Genomic DNA, 19,797 nt, shown 5'->3' with positions numbered 1-19,797 from the left:
ATGAGATATGCTTTTAAATCCGGGTCTAGGTTTTCGGGTGTGTTGGGGTGCCCAGGACTGGGTGAGGTGGGAGTGCTGCATTCTGATGATGGTGAGTGGTCTTGGTTTCTGTTAGTAAGATTATGTTTGCCTTTCACCGTCTTGTAATCTCTGGAGTTAGTTGTTATAGTTGTCTCTGGTTAGAGCTTGTTCCTCTTATGAATCTGTTAGCCTCTATCAGCAGAACTGAGAGACTAGCTCTCTCCTGAATTTCAGTGGTCTGTGCACTCTCTGCAGGCAAGCTCTCGTCTTGCAGAAAAGGTGTGCAGATATCTGGCATTCGGACCAGCCTCCTGGCAGAAGAGGAAGGCCTGAAACAGGGCCTGTCCCAGAAGCTGTTAGCTTCTGTAGTCCACACTCTCACCTGCGCAGACTAGTCTCAGAGGAATCCAGGAACCAAGATGGCTTCCCCAGGTGTTCTGGCAAAGCCCTCCAGGGCAGGGAGGACACCTGTCTTCTGGCAGGGAAGGTGCCAGATGTCTGCAGCCTGAAATGGGGTCTGCCTCAGAAGCTGTCCTCTAGGCACCTTGGGGGTGTCCTCCAACTCCTTGCCCAGGTGACCTGGTGCTGGTGCTGACCGGAAGGGACTTGTGACCCTGGTCAGGCTGGGTTTTCTGCTTCCCTAATGCTGTCTCAGGTCCTGCACGATTGGAATGGAACAGAAGTTGTGTTCCACTCACTGGTGGTCCTAAGATCGAGTGGAGAGTCTTCTAGGGACCATGGCGGCGGTGGCGGGGGAGGGGAGGGGTGTCCACAGACTCTGTACCCAAGGTGACCCAGTGCTGGCTCCGACCAGAAAGGCAAATCTTTACTTTCTAACTATAAACTGTCCTCAAGGCCATGTCTCCGGTTGCCTTCCAGGTTTTCAATTACTCTTCACTATTCTGAAAAGAAGAGCGCAATACTGACCGTTTTGGTTGTGGTGGCTCTGTGGCACACTTCTCCTTTTCTCTTTTCTTCTTTTCTTTTCTTTTCTTCTTTTCTTTTCTTTTCTTTCTTTCTTTCTTTTTTGTTTGTTTTGGTTTGTTTTTGTTTTCTGAGACATTGTTTCTCTGTATAGCCCTGACTGTCCTGAAACTCACTCTGTAAACCTGGCTGGCCTCAAACTCAGAAATCCACCTGCCTCTGTCTCCCCAGTGCTGGGTTTAAAGACATGCGCCACCACTACCCAGGCCATGATACATTTCTTGAATAAGATAAGGGAAAATAGAATGTGAAAATATGTTTTGTAATTTAAGTGGTCAACAAAAACCTTTCTGATAGTTTTTACACACAGCTCTGAGTAGATTGTGATCAAGCAGGCAGGCAGAGTGGCTGGTCTAAAAGTATGTTTGTTCCGCATGTTTTATAACCAGCAGACAGTCAGTATGACCAGGAGAAATAAATTAGTTAAGGAGTCTGCAAGTCAGATATACATCGAAAACTGTAGCCTAGTACTGTTTTTGGGTTTTACTATAAGTGACAAAAGAAGTCATTTAGTTTAACAAAATAAAATTAATTGGTACTTTTTGGTGTTTATTCAACTGTTGTATTGAGTCTAGACTATAGCGGAAACATAGAAATAAATGGAAGTTGTGGGTATTGCACTCTCAGCAAGGAGTGATAGATAGTGTTGGACTTAGATATCATCATCTGAGATAAAAAAAGATGCAGGAAGATTCTAGATGTGTTCAGAAAGGAATGTTGTTTGAGCCCAGAGGGTGGTGAATTTGATATAAGATGTTATATTATAGATAGTCAAGGGACCAAAACTAATTACAAAGACAATTCTTACATGCAGAGAAATGTGAAGTGTGGTTTAGGCAGAGAGATTCTATCTAGAAGCTACCACTGAACATGCTGTATGACTTTTGGAATCTAAGTTAAGAAGACAAGTCAGAGAATGAGCCAGATACACACAAAACTCTTGAGATCTTAAGAGTTCATGCATGGCATTTCAGTAGCGGACAATAGTTCTGGTGATACAGTGGATGGGGAGGGGAGGGCGGGGTATACAAGGGAGATGGAGAACTAACACTAAAAACATTTTTGAATGATCATTATGGAAACCTATGGCTTTAAATTTTTCTGAAAACATATACATATACACTTAGTTTTAAAAGCAATCACAGGGCAAGAATGACTATACTAGACAGTGCAGCTTAATAAATAAAAATCTCAGGGTTAGTAAAAGGTAAAAGGTTACCCCTTTTGGAATTTTTGGCCAGTGATATCTCACAGACCACCCAAAATTACAAATGATTTACAATGCTCTTGGTTTTCCTCCAAAATTGAGGTTAGAATCTATTGCCAAAACCACCACATACTTGAGTTATAAATCACAGAACTAGCAAGCTGGATCTAACCTCAAAACTTCATCCCTACTGTCAAGATTTCATAGTGCTGGTAGAGGCTGGTAGAGGCTATGCAGTCTACTGGAGGGGAGATTAACTCTCCTTACTCTAGAAGCTACAATTAGTACTTGCCCTGGCAAGGCAAGCCAGTGATTTAAGACCCATCTACTCCATAAGCTGAAACACACATCATGCTAAATATCTATGGCTAGATATACTGGTCATAGGCCATAGAAGAGAATCAACTACTGATATTCTGCTAAATGCACATGGTATTAAATCAACACTTAATGACTTATTGCTATATCCATATATAAGTGCATCTCTCTACCCGCATCAGGAAAGCTTCCTTTTTCAGTAGATGGCAGCTAACACAGAGACTACATGTTCATTTTTATACCAACCCTATTTAGCTTAGAACTTTTCTTCAGTCACTACCTGGCCACCTTGGAGGCTGAAATGAGATATGCCATCCTCTTTATTGTGTCTTTCTTAAACACTCTATTTATTTATTTATTTATTTATTTATTTATTTATTTATTTATTTATATTTTTATACACACACAATGTATTTTATCCATATGTGCTATCACCCTCTTCCAACTCCTTCCAGAACTCCTCTAGTATACAGTGCTCCCGAATGCATGTCTTTGTGTTCATCTTTGTCTTTATTATTTAGAACTGACTGGGTCCTAGCAGTGCTTCCTGTGTGCCCATGGGCAGCGTTTGTAATGCTCAAGGGTGCTCCACAGGCTACTGGGGGAGAGGTGTCATTGGCAGACCTATCTGGAGTGACAGTGATGACAGGTCTGGGAAGACAGGCACTGAAGCAATAGTACCAAGAGTGGTACTGATTTTAGTGAAGGCCTCCTCCCCAGGACAGAGTGCATGCTTGGTGCTGTAAACCTGTCTAAGAACCTGTGGCTGGGGTGGGGTCACGCTTTGTGGGACCCAGATGATAACCTACCATTATTTTGCCCAAGAATCATAGCAACAAACTGTCTTCTAAATGAGTGACATCCCCCGTACCTGTAGATTGTTGTATCTCTCACCCCTCACCAAGAAAGATTGTGTTGTAGTGAATGGTGATTAATAAAGAGATGCACAATTGGTCAGAGTGCAGGAAAGGTCACTGAAGAGAGTTCAGCCCTAAGTAGAACACCTACATGCCAGTTTGTTTTCTTTGGTTTTGTTGTTGTTGTTGTTGCTTTAGGGTTTTGTTTTGTTTTGTTTTGTTTCCCTACTGTGAAGACAGTAGGGTGGAGGTGGGGTGGTGCCTCCTTCAGAGGCAATCACTAGCTCTGCTGTACCTTTTCAGACTGTCTTTAATGTTCTGTGCCATTCCACCTCATTGGAAAAAGAGATTATCACTAACAATGAATCTACTAAGGTTTTTGTGTTTTCCAAAACCCACCAGGAAGCCCTGGAAAATCTCAAGTGTTTCCAGGGGCTTTAATTCCTTTCTGTTGAGTCTGTTCAGGCAGCTTTGACTCTAGAGAATTCCTCGTGTATTCCGGGATAACTTAGTCCTTCATGCGACTTCAGCTTGCTTGCTGCCTTCCTACCTGGAGATGGTGGGAAGAGACCTTAATGAGAACACTGAAAATGTCAGCGCCAACTGTTCTTTCCAACGAACGGCTGCTGGGAGACATAGAAGGCACAGAGCACGGCAGGCCCACTTAGGCCACGCGTGGTCTTGACTCTACCGATGTATTCTGAACTCAGTGACAGGTGACTGCTTGCCATTTGCCATTCACTGTTTGGCTGTTGAATGAGTTTTATTCTCTTGTGTATTTATAAAGTATTTCGTTTCCTTTGTCACCTACTGGGTGCCTGGAGTTCTGCGCTACAGTTTTGGTCCGCTGCCATAGTATCAATAATGCAAATTCATGAATACACATATCACATTGGAGGGGAGAGAAAAGACAATGTAGGGTTAGATTGTTCTCAAAGCCTACCTTATTTAGGGCTCTGGAATGATTCAGCATCCATTCTAGCCCACTAATCAGAGGTACACGAAAAAAGAAGGTTTATGGAAGGAGGCTGTGGACCTGTTTAGAAGTAATTCTTTGGGGTGATTCCAATCTTCGTTGTCAGCGTATTGGCAGTCCGGCCCCAAAGTAAACACCAAACATGAATTAGTAGCAGAGGCTAAATCCAGCAAAAACCCCAAGACTCCGCCAAATTGGCAGGAGTCAGTGGAAGTGAGGAGAATCAGCCAGAATACCATGAAAACTTTGTTGGCACATTTTTCTCTACGAAGTAAAGATCCGCAAAGACCAGCAAAGCTTTGCACACCCAGTGAAAACCAGCAAAGCGTTGCAAGGCATAGCAACGCAAGGGTGTCCTTTCACTGTCTGTGGGATTCTACTTATTCTCTTTCCAAACATCACACACCCTCTCAAGTGCCTGTTTCAGCAAAGCCTTCTCTCACAAGATAGCATCCAGAAAACCATCATATGACACAACTGAATTTCCAAAGAAACAAGAAATTTGTACTTCACACCTGTAATTCTACAAGAACTGATAATTGATCTCACCGTTGTGTAGAATTTTCCATGTTAATAGAGAAAAATTTTATACATTGTTATATTTTAATAAACATACTAATATGTGTGATGGTTTATTAATTTTATATGTAGCTTCTGGGTTTTTTTTTCATTTTTTTCATCTAAATGCTTTTTGAGATATATATATATAATTCCTTCAGTCAATAGTACACTTAAGGTTTTATGCCATTTCCAAGTAGTCTTTTTGTAAACAATCCCAAGGAGTTTTTTGAAAAACATTTTGAAATATGGCTGTATATCTCTCAAAGTCTAAGGTGGAATTTAAAGAGTTTAAAGAATTCTTGAAAGGTAGTACATTCAAATGAGACTACAAATAAGATTTTCTCTAAGTACACACACACACACACACACACACACACACACTATACCACACCATACCACACCACAGAGACACATACATATAAACATATATGCAGTTTCTTGAATTCTTTCTTTATTGCTGAGTCATAGAGTCTTAACTAAGACCCTGATTTTGTTGATGTTGATGCATAGCCAAGATTCACATGATTTTCTGAATCATTAACCATCAATTATTAAAAATTGTAAAATTGTGTTCATGGTAACAAAAGTTGATGTGTCATACTGACACTTATTACTGTAACGAAGGAGAATGTATGAGTCGCAGCTACTCCTCAAAAACTGCCTAACTCATGACTTGCTTCTTGTTTTGCCCTTACTGTCAGGACCCTTCCCTTTTTCATCAGCACCTTAGGCTTCTAGAGAGAAGGAAGGAAAAGACAAAGAACTCATGTGTTCACAAATTTGCAGGGTCATCCCCTAACAATAACATCTGTAGGGATTTGGGTGGGGATACTCATAAGGGAAGTTGGAGGAGAAGGGGGTGGGGGAGGCTGTTGCTTAACATCTGCCTGGCCCCTAGTGCTGGGTCATGATGGGACCAGCCTTTATTGACAATGTGCTGTCATGGTAACAGCACACTAGGGATCCTGAGGTCCCCAGGGATGGTGTGCACGGCTTGAGCTAGCTTAATGACACTGGATCATTATTGGTAGCATTTCTAGCACTGCTTGCTTATTCTCTTATTACTTCATAGAAATTCAAAGTTCTCCGTGCATGATTTTCAGGGTTTGTTTCCCAAGCTATCCTGCAAACCTAGATTAGAGCCCACTTCTAATGAAAATGAAGTATGCTGTTTTTCACAGCAGAATTTAATCTTACCACTTTGAGGATTTATCCTACAGATTTTTTGCTATCCCCAAATTCCAATTCACCATAGAAGAAGTTCTATAAAGTGGCTTTTGAAGACCTTTTTAGTGGGATCACAAGACGAGCAGATGCTTCCATGGCTCTCTTAAGACTGTCATGTGTATGGACTGATGCATGTCTGTAGTTTATCACCTCAAATAAACCCTAGCTTGCTGAATGAACAAAGCAAGGAAAGCAGAGACCAGAAGAGAATGATCAGTCAGGAATCCCTGCCTTTTCCAGTCTACTAACTTCTCTTATATATGGATCCTCTCTCTGCTTCATATAGAGTGAACATGTTTCCATAAATTTCAAATTCCCATTTTATTGAATTCAGCCTACTATGTGCTAAAGTGCGTAGAAACATTAAATGCACTCTAACCGTGTATGTACACACAGATGTCAAATCATCCTTTTTTAATGGGCTATTGTGCTTCCTTTACAGACAAGGTCAAGAAGAAGGTGCTCATGATAGTGGGAAGCGAGTAACTGAGACTTAGAATTTGAACCATCCTTAACACTTTGACTGAATGGTGTTGGACTTTGGTGTGATCTGTATTTTGTTGTGTTGTGAGTTCCCTGTGAGTAGACACATGTGCTACACCTCACCAGAAAGCTTTGTAACACAACAGTAATGTAGTCAGTCTCTCTAGTTTTTAAGACCTTCATATCTGTTTTTTCCTCATGCACTTCAAGTAAACAAGCAAACACGAGGAATTAGAGGTTCAAACCGTGCATAAGTTAAAGAGCTGTGATGTAAAATAAAAGATGAAACAAAAGAAAATGACTTTCTTGTGCTACTGCTAGAAACTTTGATATCTGCTCCTATTCCTGAAAATATATTAAAAAAAAAACAACTTTGTGCCACCAATTCTCAATTACATTTATAAATTCTAATATTAGTGTATAGTCATATATGTAACTATGTATTAGAACATGGGGGCCTAGATGTCCTGCAATGTGCTTTGTTCTCAAGGTGGAAAACCAGGAAAGCAGCAATCAGTCTGAGGCAAAAACATGAGAGCCAACAAACCAATGGTGTAGGTTCTGGAGTCTGAGACCAGAAAACCTTATTTTGTGATGATTCAGAGCAAGAGAAGATGAATGCTTCAGATGAAGGAGGAGAGGGAGAGACAGAGATAGAGACAGAGAGATACAGAGAGCCCTGCCTTCTTCTATACTTCTTATTATTTGAAGCTATGTCAGAACTAAATGGTGACCATACAAATGGGCAACAGCAATTTTTCTTTCTTTAACTACTAATTCAAATGCTGATATATTCCACAAATACCTTCATAGAGAAACTAAGGAATGACAGTTTATTTGCTGAGCACCATTTAGTATAATCAGATTGACAGGAATATTACCCATATGTTAATAGTCACACTCTCTCCCCCTCCACGTTCTCAGTGGCCATTTGAAACCACCAGTCTGTTCTCCATTTCTACACCATATCACTGCAAACAATTTTAGGAGGAAACATGCTTTTGGGAACTGCATTGTTCACCTCCATCTCTGGAACGTATGCTTGGTCTTTAGTTAGTAGCACTATCTGGGGAAGGATATGATCTCGTTGGAGAAGGTGTGTCACTCAACTAGGGTTGAGCTTTGATGTTTCAAATCCCAAGACAGGCCCTGTCTGTCTGTCTGTCTGTCCGTCTGTCTGCCTTTTCCTTGCTTCCTACTCCTTGTGCATAGGATATAAACCCTCAGCTGCTGCTCCAGGCCATGCCTGCCTCTTTGTCTAATACCATGCTCCCCACCATTATGGTCATAGGCTTTACTAACCTCTAGAATTATGATCCCCTACATTAAATGCTTTCTAAATCATGGCATTTCTTCACAGTAATAAACAAGTAACTAAGACACTTGGGAACTCATTAGTGAGCAGCTCCTTGGTTTGGTGCGTTCCTAGAACACGTATACCCTCCAGTCTCTCTTCTCTACAGCTCCAAATCCTCTCGTCACCTGTATATGATTCCTATCCAATTATACTTAATGTAAGGATTAGGATAATTGCATCTTCTTTCCATTGTCCTATACGTTGAAATGTCTTGACACATTTTAAAATGTACTATTAAACAAATAAAGCATTAATATATTTTGACTCTTTGTTCTATGAAAACTTTTTCCAAACTTGTATTTAAATGAAGTTTTGCTGGGATAGTTGTTCCCCATTGAAGAAAATTCTTTCACAATCAATAATACAAGTTCCGTAAGTTCAAGCTTTGTGGATTTATTTACCACCAAGATTTCTTCCACACACTGAACATGAAGAATGCACTTCATCATGTGAACTACTAATGACTTCCTCTTTGGGATGACAACGCTCTCTAATCAGCTGGAGGATGTCCAACTAAAACTAGCTTACTAAAATATACATACTTCAAACTTTCATGCCTCTGCATTAATTTTAAAATTACATTTAAAGTTAAATATATATATTTGTTATATACGCATATTAATGAAAATACCCAGTGTTGTTGAGCATAGTGGCACATGTCTTTAATCCTAGAACTTGGGAGGCAGAGGGAGAAGCAGAGGCAGAGGAGGCAGAGGCGGCAGAGGCAGAGGAGGCAGAGGCNGCAGAGGAGGCAGAGGAGGCAGAAGAGGCAGAGGAGGCAGAGGCAGCAGAGGAGGCAGAGGCGGCAGAGGCGGCAGAGGAGGCAGAGGAGGCAGAGGAGGCAGAGGAGGCAGAGGAGGCAGAGGAGGCAGAGGAGGCAGAGGAGGCAGAGGAGGCAGAGGAGGCAGNCAGAGGCAGAGGCAGAGGCAGAGGCAGAGGCAGAGGCAGAGGCAGAGGCAGAGGCAGAGGCAGAGGCAGAGGCAGAGGCAGAGGCAGAGGCAGACAAATAGATCATTGTGTTAGAGACTAGCCTTATATAGCCTATAGTGAGACCCTGGTTTTTTTGCTTGTTTGTTTGTTTGTTTGCTTTGTTTTGTTTTGTTTGTTGTTGTATTCTATGCATTCCAGAATTAAAAACCTAAAACTATTTTGAACAGATTTATATAACCTTTTCCTTTTCTATTATTTGAACATTTTATACATGCATTTTGATCAAATCTACTTCCATTCCCCAGTCTCTAATCCCTGCCTTATTTTTCCAGCATTATTTCCTTCAAACTCCATGGATTTATTTTTTTTAATCCCATGGGATCCATTTAGTTCTGCCTGTATATGGGTGGACATAGGATGATGCACTAGAGGCAGTGTAGCCTCTCAGAAGTTGTATTCCCTAAGGAAAACTCCCTCTTCAAGCAGTCATCAATGGCTTCACAGCTTGGAACAGGGCTTCATGAAGCTTTCTATGATCTATGCTAGGATTTTGCTCACCTGATCTTATAACATATTTTGTGCATGCAGTCACAGCAGGTATGAGTTCATATGTTCACAAAAGTATAGTACAGCTAATACAGAAATTAGTGTGGAGGTTTCTTGAGAAACTAAATTTAGTAATTTTAGTAACTATTAGGATTTTAGTAAAGACCAAGCTATACCTAAGCTATATGAAAAGGTATTCAAATTCTGCTATAAAGATAGTTGTCCATCCATATTTGTTTCTCATCTTTTTCCATAGCAAAGAAATGGAATCCATCTAGATATCCGTCAGCAGATGAATGGGTCATGAAGACGTAGTCCACGTGTACAATGGAATATTTTCAGCTGTAAAGAGGAGCGAAATTTGCAGGAAAAAAATGGATGGATCTGGAAAACATTATGTAAAGTAAAGAAATGCAGGCTCTGAAAGGTGAATTTCCTAAATGTTTTATTTCATATCTAGATCCTAGCCTCTGGCTTTTAAAAATGTGTACCCAAATGGGAGGAACATAGATATTGTTCAAGATACTAGAAAGGGCTCCATGTGGTGATGGAGGAGGTGGTGATGGAGGAGGTGGTGATGGAGGAGGTGGTGATGGAGGAGGTGGTGATGGAGGAGGTGGTGGTGGTGGTGGTGGTGGTGCTCACTTTAGGGGAAGGACAATAATCGATGGGAGGGAGACTACTGGGAGGGAGGTTACAGCTGGAGAACAGGGTACTGAGAGAAGGTGGGTTGGGGAAAATATATATGAAAACCTTGCATGGAGAACCATTACTCTGTAAGTTAAACACAAGTGTGTGTGTGTGTGTGTGTGTGTGTGTGTGTGTTAAAGTTCAATTAAGAGTAAAGTCATTAAACTGCAAAATGCCTTCCTTTAATACTCTGATGCAAAGATAGAAACATATATGTGAGAGTAACTTTCATCTACTTGAAAACCATAGCTTTTTTTATTCTGTACCTATATCATAGTCTTTTCTTGATAAAATTAATTAGAACTTCAGAAGAATATTTTTCATCATACAAACAAAATGTCCTCCAAGTATCCAACAGCTGTAGGATATATGTAGGATGTATGTGTGTGTGTATGTGTGTGTGTGTGTGTGTATATATATGTGTGTGTGTGTATGTGTGTGTGTGTGTATTAGCATATTCTGAGAACCTTTAAGATATATTTGAAATTTCAGACATTGATATAACATTGAAAGTTGTTCAAAAGCAGTCTGGATAAGTTAAAAAGCACATCTGAAATTATTACATGAATTATAGGAAAGGCACAAAGTATAAAAACTAACCATCTTCATTGATCTGTTTCTATGTATTCCTCGCGGGTATTGTATTTACTAGACACTGCTAGAAACTACTAGCAAATATGTAGTTGGTCCTATGGGCATTTGAGCTAAGAAACCTTTTATCATATTAAATATTACTGAAATCACCTTACCATTTTCAGAAACTTTAGCAAATAATGATACATTAAAAGTCTAAATTTGTGTAGTCTTCAGTTGGATGACCTATTTTACTCATTTTTCTCTGAATTATACAAATATTCTAGACTATATTGTTGGATAATTCTCACAGTAATCAAAATCTATTTCTTCCCAATAATTTTTTGTGTATATTAGTACTTTAAGAAAGAATATCAGAGCTATAAGTCACAAGTTTAGTGTGCTTAAAGAAATGTTCATATATGAACTAATATAGCAAAGAAGATAGTATAAAATAATGAGAAAACTACAAACCTCTGTATTAATTTCATAATAGAATATTTATAAATGAGTTCCTCCCAGTAGACCACTACCAAAGAAAGCCACAAGTTAAAAACATCAATAAATCATTCTTAAAATGTATCTATAACTGAATTTATTCTATAAGCCACTGAAGAATATGGTCTTGCTCAAATTACTGACACTTATGAATGCATTAGCAAAGGATTATATAAAGAATCTTGAGAATATCGAAGAATGTAGTACTGTTGTATGATTTACAAAAGTGTCAGTATTATGTTAAAGTTAATGAAAAAAACCACCTACAAGTTAATCTAATAGGTTAATCAACGACTTAAAAACTAGATAAGGAAATTCTATTTAAATAGCATTCACATGATCAGAGAATGTGTATGTAATTACAGAGATATAGAGATATTAGTCACCACAAAAATATGAGTGCCACTATTGCATCCTTAGGGATAGCTTTCCAAGCTTGCCATTGTTGTGTCATAGCTGGGAGAGAGTGTTGGTTGTCACCCACACACACTGGCAGCTTACATAGCATCTTCTGGTGCCAGAAGCTGTGGCTCGTGAGGGAGCTTTCATGTCAGATCTAGCTTGGATCCTGTGAGTCCTCTGCCTGAGTTCACGATGTCCTCGATGTCCTCGGCAGTAGGGACTTTACCTTCACTATCTGCAGTGCAACCAAGGGCCTACAGTGATAAGGTAATGGCAATAGCCTATGTTGTTTAGGAGGTCTCACCAGCTCCCTAGACCAACACTCCAGAGACAGTGTTGGTTTTTGTTGTTGTTGGTGGTGGTGGTGGTTTGGTTTTTGTTTTGTTATGTTTTGTTTTTAGTAGTCTATACCTCTTAAGGGTAGTATTTTCATTCCAAGTGCAAAACTTTATTAAAACTATGTATCCTTATGTGCATATATTGATGGATGGATCTATAAATTTATTTTTATATGTGATTTTAGGTAAATTGAAAGCAGTATGATTGCTTCTGAGTTTTCCAATCAACCTTCCTATATTTACCCTCTCCTGTATTTATCTTTTAACTGCTTCTCAATTAAATATTCCCAGGCTTCTAATCCCCCCTTCATATCATATGTATTCTACTGTAAATCAGTGTAATTTTAAAAGTATCTTTAAAGTAGTTGAAAAAGAGCACGTCCTGACAGGATGCTCAGGTTATAGTAAACATCTTTATGTGAAGCTTTATGTAAGTCATGCAAGTTCCTCTATGTCTCCCAAACCTTTCTCAGCCCTATCGCTCCCATGTTCCAATAAAACTAAATGTGTTTTTAAGCAAGTTTTAAGGTTTTGTTTGCATGTTTTAATTAATCCTTTTTTCTGTCATTTTTGTCATTTTTAATGTGATCATTATATATCAAATGGTTTTCCCTCATGTTGTGTTTCCAGCAAATATGTGGAAATTTTATAATTAAAAGTTTAAGAGAAATTAAAAATTTTATTTGCACAGGCAGAATGAATGTCCAAAAAAAGAATAAAATAATTCTGGAGATGTGTGAAATTAATTCAAACACAGAGTTCTTTTAATTAATTAATAATGATAATGGTATCTATTTTAGGGTTTCTATTATTGTGATGAAACACCATGACCAAAAGCAAGTTTCAGAGGTTCACTTACAGTTCCATAGAACAATTTATCATCGAAAGTACTGAGGGCTTCTCACACAGGGCAAGAACCCGAACGCAGGAGCTGATACAGAGGCCAAGGAAGGATGCTGCTTACTGGGTTGCTCTCATCCTGCTTGCTTAACCATCCCAGGGTTAGCACAACCACAAGGGTTGGGACCTCCTCTATGTCACTAAGAAAATGCCCTATGTATTTTCTACAGCCCAAACTTATGGAGACATTTCCTTAACTGAAGTTTCCCCTTCTCAGATAATTTTAATTTGTCAAGTTGTCATAAAACTTTCCAACACAACATCTCTATGTTTATAAAAACAATTTACATATATTTGTTTTATTTGCATGGTCGGGTAGGGAGGTAGTATGTATGAGGGTATATTCATGCTTCTGTGTGGAGGCCAGAAACCAACATCAGGTATCACCCTCTACCACTATAAAACTCTCTAGCTTACTTTTTGAGACAGTCTCCCTCTGAACTTGGGGCTCACAGTTTCCATTAGACTGGATGTCCAGCAATTCCCCAGGATTCAACTCTGTCCTTCCCCAGCTCCAAGATAGTTCTACAAACATATACCATTGTGAGTGCCCAACTCACCAGCAAGAAAGACGCCACAACAGGATCCTTCTGCACACGTTTATTGGGAGAGCTTGATTGCAGAGGCGAAAAGACCCCGAGCCCCAGAAATGGCGCTGCTTATATAGGCCTACGAGAGGTGTGTCTACACCCGATTGATTATGCTTTCAGTGCCTCATTTGCATGCCTCGGACCAGGCTGTGACTCGGCAAAAAACTCTACTGCACATGCACACATTGGTTGTTTACCCAAACTTATGGGTGGTAGCCAGCACCACCTTGTAATGGTGTATGTGGCTTCCCACATACCATCATACCAGTTTCTTGTCTGGGTACTGGGGACCCAAACTCAGGTCTTCATCTTGATATAGCAAGTGTTTTGCCCATTGAGCAATATATGAGTTCTGAGAATACATTTCTGAGAAAGAATGATTGGTCTGGGAACAAGGTAAGAGGCAACCTTTTGTCTCAGTAATACCGAATCTGGAGGGTGATATCAAGTGTACAGTAAGCATTTCATTAGTGCTGGCTAAACAAATAACAGTACAGTATCTGTGACCGTTAACCTTGATTGTCAATGCAAAGGAACTTAGAATCATCCACGAGGTGTATATCTTGATAAGTATATGAGGTCTTAAAAAAAAAAAAAACAGGTTTAAACTGTTGTATAACACCAGTTCATGGACCATAGACAAGGATGAAAGCAAACAAAACACCAGCATCCACGTCCTTCTCTTTCTCCACTGTGGATGCAATATAACCAGTTTCAAGTTCCTGCCTTCCTGCCTTAGAGTCACAAGAAAAGTAAACAATACAATAACCATTAACAAAAAAAAATGGTAGTTGTAATTCTATTGAACAGAGATGAATGATTGTAAAGATGTCCAGATTTCTTTTAAAGTTATTTTTCACCCTAAACAAAAGCAACCACATCCCACGATGAAGAAACCCCTTTGGATGAAACAGCCAGAAGGGCAAAAGTATTATTAGAGTATTATTACAGTAGGACATTACTATCATTATGATCCGTGTGTTCAAGGAGGCAGAGAAAGGAAAAGCTTATGTCTGAAAACATAGATAAGATAAAGATGAGTTGCAAAGACATGGTTAGAAAGATTTGAAATGAAAAGATTCATTTAAGGAGATGTGGAAGAATTGAGTTGGAATTTTGATGGGGACTGCATTGAGGAGATGTCAAGGAGACTCTCTCCTCACTCCTACACTTTTCCTGCTATCCTTCCTGCCCTGTAACTGGATATATTTGTAAAGTATAGTTCTTTCTAGCTGTCTACTTTATTCATAGAAATAATGACTCTGATGCTTAATATTTCATGAATAAATGCCTAGGCCAAAAGCTTTGCTTGTTCCCTGAGTAGCTCATAACTTAATTACCCATTTATTCAATTTTAAATCATGGCTGGCTACCTGGTCCTCAGTTTCATGTGACAATTTTCTTCTGTGTCTGGGGCAAATCTTTTTGTGCCTGACTCTATTCCCAGAAATCCTTTCTCTGTACCAGAACTTCCACCTCCCTATTTCCTGCCTAAGATATTAGGGTAACAGAAATTTATTGACAGGTTATGCTTCTCTCTACCCTTCCCTATAAGTAAAGTGTTTGAGAAGCTATCTTAAGTGTCATCTGTGAGAGAGAAAGGATAGGTACTCAATGGAATAGCAGTTGGGACCTGTGATTCCAGCAAGTTCTTTGACATCTGTAGTGACTGTGTATCTTTATGCCCTGGTCACTGATAATGGTTGGAGACATCTCCTCTCTTTGGAAACTTTGTCTCTAGCCCTAGAAAAACAATGTGATTTCCAAGGAAGATGGTTTGGTTGAGAACAGAATGTAACATGTCAAATTATTCTTTTCAAAATATTCTTTTCAAAACCATGGGATAATTTGTTTATGAAAATCCACCATAGACAATTCTTTAAATAGGTATATATGTGAAGACCATTTTGTTAATTTGTCTTGTGTAAATTCAATGAAACACTACAAGGACTCCCAAGTTCTGCGGGTGCTGTCCACAGAACTATTGTTGACTCTCAAATAGATACAATGAAAAGCCCAGTAGATGTACGGACTGAGATAAAGTTCATATTTTTGTTTGTCTACTTTCTCAGAATACCGTGTATTCATTCCAAGCAAATATGTTTTGTTTTCATTGGTTTGAATTCAAGTTCATGCTCTCTGAATTGAAAGTTCCTTTGCTAAAAAGATGTCAGCCCCTTCAAAGTCCGCATGCTACTCTAACACATAGCAGACGCTATCACTGGAGGATTTGTCATCCCATGGGGACATGTGACATCCCACAGGGACATGTGTCATCCCACAGGGACATGTGACATCCCACAGGGACATTGAACTGCATCTTGGCCTGCATTTTACTTTAACTTTTTATGTAAATATTTAACATCTGACCCAAGATTGTTCTATCAAAAGATGCTTAAAAGAATAATAAAGATCCATGCAAATCCTGTTGAGTTATTTATGATTTATGACAGATCAACTTATGAAACTGAAGACAGCATCTGAAGAGAAAGCCACTTTGAGGCAGTTTGGCATCCGCAATTGAGCTTTGAGTATAATGGATGAGTCTGCCAGTTTTAAAATGGGTTTGTGTGGACAAAGCAAAGATTTTCTTGTATCTTGTAATTAAATAACAAAAACAGAATGTTTTCTTATTTCTCAAAAGTAAATGATAAAATTAAAATTGAACCCAGTCTAAGTATTTCAAGATGGGTAAGATTAAACATAAAAGATTTCTCATCTTAATGCGATTTACAAATTAGTGCTTTTATGGGTAATTCCTATTAATTAATGACTTGAGCTTAGACCATGGCTGATAATTGACCTCTGTTTCACTCAGGCAAATTACATTCTTCAGACTTGACCAGTCATCTGGCATGAAAAGATCATAAAATACACCTAAATAAGAAAAAAAATAACTAAAGCACTGAGCAAAGCCTGCTTCCTAAGCAAGGTAAGCTTTGCTAACACTTTCAGGCCAACCACAAGAGAACCAACACCACTCACAAAGCAAAAAAACATGTTTAGATATGGTTGTACATACAGAAATGATACCACCAAGATACTTAGAACCCACTAAAAACAGATTTAATAATAAAGTTAAATATTGCAATAACCAATCTTATTACAAACATATGTACAATCTTCTTTGAAAAGTGTCACATAAATTGATGCACACTTTCTTCCAAAATCCCTTTGACTGGAGATCAGAAGACTCTGAGGCAGGCTTTGAATTAAGACAAGAAATGTAGAACTAAGAACAAATTCTTATAAGTAGCAAATAGAGTAAGGGGAGAAAGCATGATGGAGAGATCGGTTTTAATAGAACTCCTTGTTTAAGTGGCTCTGTGAACTAAGTAAGCACTGCAGTGTGCCATCTGGGCTCATCTTCTGTAAGTATGAAGAGTGATTGCATTAGCCATGCACAAGCCTAGTACATGGCTTGAAAGTTGGTTATGGCAAACCTAGTATGCTGTGCCACACTTAACCTCCTTCCTCCTCAACATTACAATTATTTTGTTTCTGAAAGATCTTTGATCATTTAAGAATAACAGCCCTAAAATAACAGCGGCTGTAAAATGCCTGAGCTTCCTCTCTCTCACACAAACCGCCCTGGTCAGAGAGTCTGAGGTTGGCATGGGACCTCCATGATGTCACCAGACATGCAGATTCCTCTGTGCTCCTGCGCCATCATTTCTGGTGTGTGGGCTCCATACTCCAAGACAGATGGCAGATTTCCAGCCAACTTACAATTAAAACAAGAGAATAAAAAATAAGTGAGGTCAAAATGATTTCCCCTGTCCTCTGCTATAGTTTGTGTTCCTAGTGGCCCAGTGTGTTTAAAGACATCATTCCTGGTATGATGGTACTGAGAAATGGTGAAGACCTTTAAGAGGCAGAGCATAGCAGGGGCAGAAAGAATGAGAGCTTTGGGGTGGACTGCTATGAAAATGTCTTCTAGATATGACAAAGACATTGACCTATGAACCAACTGTATCTCTGGTTACCTGCACAATCCTGTACATTCTTGGATCTGTCACTATTTCATCTTGTGTGGGGGAAGGGCTCATGAGGCTTCAACAGTCAATGAGGGGCTGTGGGGAGTTAAAGGCTGTGAGAGGAAGAGGATTTCTTTTCTTCAGTAGCATGGCCTCTAATCTATTGCCCACATCCCCTACTCACCCTTACGCAAACAATCATGATTAAACTCAGTGAGTGGGAAGAAAGGATGTAAAGGGAGAAGGAGCCTTACCGGTAAGAAGCACTTCATTGGAGAGGAGAGGAAGGGTGAATGGTAGAATGTAATGAAGTCCTAGATGCCCCCAATCATGAATATAAATGTAAGAAATTGCTAGAGAATTGCTTTGTGAAAGAGGCAGAGTCTAGAGGAAGGTCATTAAGTCATTGCAGGAATGCCTTGGCAAAGGATCCCGAGTCCCCAGGCTCCCTTCTCTGCCTCTCCTGGTTCAACATATAAACATATGTGTTATTGCCTGTGCTTTCAGTGCTACACACCATGATCCTTGAGCTTAGTAAACTTTGTTTTCTTCACAAGTAGCCCATGTCAAGTATTCCATCATCACAGGAAAAATCTAACACAGTCCATTTAAAGAACCTTCTCAGAAGCTTTGACAACATCATCAGTTCTCAAGCGGATGCCATCAGTAGCCTGAAACCACTTGGAAACGGCCACCTGCTAAAGCAGGCTCGGTGACTGTGATGGTTTGCGTGAGACTTTTCACTCCAGGTCTTGGCACTTGAACAGTTCATCCAGGTTGAACACTGTTTTGGAGGAGGGTTAGGAGGTGTGGACATGATGGACGAGGTGTGCTACAGGCAGCAGCCACTGGGGGTTTCAAAAGCTGTGTAACATTCTTGGTTAGCTCCCTCTGTTTTCCTGAAAATGTTTTCAAGATTTGAGCTCTCGGCTACCAGCTCCAGGTGCCATGTCTGTAACCTTGTTGTGTTTTGTAAAAAAGAAAGGAGCCAAGGATATGCTTGTAGAGCCAGGTATGGTGAGGTGGGAGGGGTGTCTCGGAGGGCCATGCTGAGGTACTCCTTCCCCCTGAGGTACCAGCCATACAGATAGAGTGTAGAATAGAGTTTATTTAGGGATGGGAAGGGGAGTTGAGAAGGGAGTAGGAGGGGAGGGGCCAGCCAGGAACACATGAAGAGAGAGGGGAGAGGGGGAGAACGTGAGAGAAGAAAGTGAAAGAGAATAAAAGAGTAAGAGAGCAAGGAGGGGACAAACAGCCCCTTTTATATAAGCCAGGCCTACTTGGCTATTGCCAGGTAACTGCTGGGCAGAGCCCAGAAAGAATGCTAACAAGCCTGTTGTCCCTGCCATTATAAACGATTTTTCTACAAGTTGCCTTAGTCAAGATGTTTTGTCCCAGCAGTAGAAAAGTACTGAAAGCAGTTGATAAAGCATTGGGGCTGGTGACATAACTGTCAACAGAGCACTTTCCTGGCATCCAGGAACCCCTGAAAGTCCGATTCCTAGAAAAACATACATCGGTGGTGTACACACCTGCAAGGTCAGCTCTGAGAATGGGAAGGCAGGAGGATCAGGGAATTCCAGTTCTTTCGTGCCAACACAGCAAGTTCATACCTAGTCTAGACTGCACAAGACCTAATCTCTAAAATGTAAAATAAAATGCTAAATAATAAAATCAGGAATGAGCTGCTGGACATTAAGTTGGCATGATGTGATGTAACTTTGATGAGAATACGCTAAAATAAGGAAAAGGAACGAGAAAGGAGAGTGTTAGGACCCATCTTGCCTCAAGTGAGGACACATGTGCACCTTCATTTACTGTCACCACAACTCTGTAATCGCAGAGAACATAGATGCTTCAGTTCCAGTCTCTGATCTGGGGGGGGGGGGGGATATCGCCTCACTCCTAAAATGGCATCTAAGATAAGAATTTCCTCAGGGAACGCGACTGTGGCCTTACCTACAAACTTAGCTAAATGGGACACTAACAATAAATCTTAGTATATCATTTTTTAAGCAATTACAAAGAAGAAAGCAAAAATTGGAATGAATCAGATTGGGTTTCAGTGTCAGAAACCTGTGGACTTTAATACAGACAGGTAAATTTCTTGTAGTCTATTTGCTATAAGTTGTTTAGTCCTGTTGGGCTTCCATGTTTGGAAAAAGAAAGGAAAATCCATAGGAATCATTATCCGAAACTTCATTCTAGGCTATTTTCTTGGGCAGAGTTAATAGTCACAAGAAGTCACTATAGGGGAAACACATGGGATAGCTAAGATCAAAATAGTCTTTCTGGGCCTCCAATCCAGTTCATCCCATACACTTCCCTCTCCCTCTCCCTCTCCCTCTCCCTCTCCCTCTCC

General features: G+C 39.9%; 1 long non-coding RNA gene across 1 annotated transcript in view; it reads left to right on the top strand.

Annotated features, from left to right (window-relative positions):
• The window catches only part of LOC110309961, a 37,553-nt gene that overhangs the window by 7,680 nt on the left and 10,076 nt on the right, over positions 1 to 19,797 (top strand). Inside the window, exon 2 of the long non-coding RNA XR_003834821.1 lies at positions 9,724 to 9,894. This is a non-coding gene — a long non-coding RNA (uncharacterized LOC110309961). The remainder of the gene's footprint in view (positions 1 to 9,723; positions 9,895 to 19,797) is intronic.

Source organism: Mus caroli, chromosome 14, assembly GCF_900094665.2.
Source record: "Mus caroli chromosome 14, CAROLI_EIJ_v1.1, whole genome shotgun sequence".
Taxonomy (NCBI): domain Eukaryota; kingdom Metazoa; phylum Chordata; class Mammalia; order Rodentia; family Muridae; genus Mus; species Mus caroli.
Note: the sequence above shows the minus strand (reverse complement) of the source record. Positions and strands in the feature narration are given on the sequence as shown.